Raw genomic sequence first — 2,500 nt, 5'->3', positions numbered from 1 at the left:
TATATACTCTTTTGATCCCGTGAGGGAAATTTGGTCTCTGCATTTATCCCAATCCGTGAATTAGTGAAACACACTCAGCACACAATGTACACACAGTGAGGTGAAGCACACACTAATCCCGGCGCAGTGAGCTGCCTGCATCAACAGCGGCGCTCGGGGAGCAGTGAGGGGTTAGGTGCCTTGCTCAAGGGCACTTCAGCCGTGCCTACTGGTCAGGGTTCAAACCTGCAACCCTCTGGCTACAGGTCTGAAGTGCTAACCAGTCGGTCACGGCTGCCGCGGCTGAGAGGAAAAGCTCATAGTCTCATAGTCTACGCATGCTATGCAGAACAGATGAGGTGTCCTCAGATCAGTGATATGGCATTTGCGACAGCGTCAAATAACAGCATTTTGCTGCTCTACTGCGATCCTGAGACAACCATAGACATAATAGAGATAGACGCCGCATTGGCTGCTGGAAACAAGAAATGCGTCCGCCATCTTGGACCGGTCATACTCCACGTTGCGTTGCAGCAAAAGACACAATGGAGACAACACTATACAAAATTCATTCAAATGTCAAATTCATTACACATAAACACACATTGACATAAGATGACTTGAGGTTGATGCGAGTCAGAAAATAGTTTCAGAGTGACTTTACGGTAAGGGTACATGAATTATCATGAATTCATGCATGAACTAATCATTAGTTTTTTAATATCTCATGAAACATCAGGAATTGACATGAGTTCATAGTCTTTTATTCATGACCTCATGCCTGAACAACACATCAACTATTAGTATGGTGGTTACATAACTATGATTTATGATTTTTTAAGCATGATCATCATGATTACATGAACTTAAGGTTCATTTCTCATGAGTTCATCATGTCTGTGGCCCCTTAACTAAAGTGCTGCATAATCTCATGTGTTTCACTAGTTCGCCCGTCGGTATGATTGCTATGCAGTATGCTGAGTGCATAAGCTAAGCACATGTTTGGCATGGTAGCCGGGGTGTGTGACGTATGGATAAGGAGGCCGGCGTAAATATCCTTAGTTAATTGCTGTCAATCATCCCTAAAGGCTCCTCCCGAACTTTGTTTAGAAAAACATAATTTAGAGAACTACACAAGATGTGTTCAAATCAGAATTTGAGCAGTGATGACCACATGTTTGGCAGAAAAAGAAATAACGATGATCAGGCTTAATAAACCATAATTCATAATGATGTGCCCACCTTACCTAATGCTGTAGTTGATGTGTTGTTCATGCATAAATGAAAGACTATGAACTTATGTCAATTCCTGATGATTCATGACATATTAAAGGAACCGTATGTAGGATTTTGGCCAAAACTGGTACTACAATCACTTTCAAAATACTGTAGAGCGGTGTACACCGCAGATGTGGTAACTAGAGCAGAGCTGGCAACCCATATGCCGAAACACTACTGACTTTGTGATTACTAGATAGGTGGAGGGTGGCGTATCAAGCTAAAACACAAATATGTAAACATCAACATCAGTTGAGGGCTGCAACTTCACTTTTTTAAATGATGATATCCTGGCCGGACTACTGTTGTCAGTGATATGCGTATGCGAAATTAGCATGATTTCCTAATGTCTAGTGACAAATCATGGCCATTTTATGATTAATTGAATTACATTTCTTACATACGGTTCCTTTAAGTAATGAAGTAATACATAAATCATGAATTAATTCATGCATGAATTTATGATAATTCATGTATCCTTACCGTAAAGTGTTACCACCATTTTTAACATCTACACACTGCACAGCACCTGAAAACTGTGCACTAATGTGAACGAGTGCACGGTGCATGTGTGTCTGAGGCTAACTGGTCCTATAGGGGTATTAGTGTACTCAGTCGAGCATGTCGAGCGTGCATCACAATGTACTATATTTCCTAGATTTGTTAAATATCCCAGACAGTCACCGAACCTGGAATAGACGTGGGAGTGAGCCACTAGATCAGAGCCTCATCAGGGCCTGGTCCATTCTGGAGTCATTAGTTATGTGGGGTATTTATGCGGTTTTCCACTCTGTCTTTGGCCATTTGCTCTGTGGTGGAGGAAATCCTGCATACAGATATGACCTAGTTTCTGACCATAAGAAGGGTTCCAGTTGCCCATGCCATGAAGCAGGCAGGCACACACACACACACACACACACACACGCACGCACACACACACACACACACACACACACACACACACACACACACACACACACACACACACACACACACACACACACACACACACACACACACACACACACACACATACACTTTTGCACAGCATGACCAATCCCCATCTTCTGAGGTATAGCACGACGTCGACATGATGAGACTGGTTTCAATAAAAATGCCAGAACACATTTTCCCTTTTTCTGTTCACGGCTTCGCCTTGGCGAAGACACACACACACACACACACACACACACACACACACACACACACATATATTTGCACACACCAACACAAGGTGAGAACA

At 42.8% G+C, this 2,500-nt stretch overlaps 1 protein-coding gene across 1 annotated transcript in view; it reads right to left on the bottom strand.

Moving 5' to 3' along the window:
• The window catches only part of hmcn1 (hemicentin 1), a 115,147-nt gene that overhangs the window by 50,497 nt on the left and 62,150 nt on the right, over positions 1 to 2,500 (bottom strand).

This window comes from Alosa alosa, chromosome 9 (assembly GCF_017589495.1).
Source record: "Alosa alosa isolate M-15738 ecotype Scorff River chromosome 9, AALO_Geno_1.1, whole genome shotgun sequence".
Classification (NCBI taxonomy): domain Eukaryota; kingdom Metazoa; phylum Chordata; class Actinopteri; order Clupeiformes; family Clupeidae; genus Alosa; species Alosa alosa.
The sequence above is the reverse complement of the archived record's forward strand: the minus strand, read 5'-3'. Positions and strand labels throughout refer to the sequence as shown.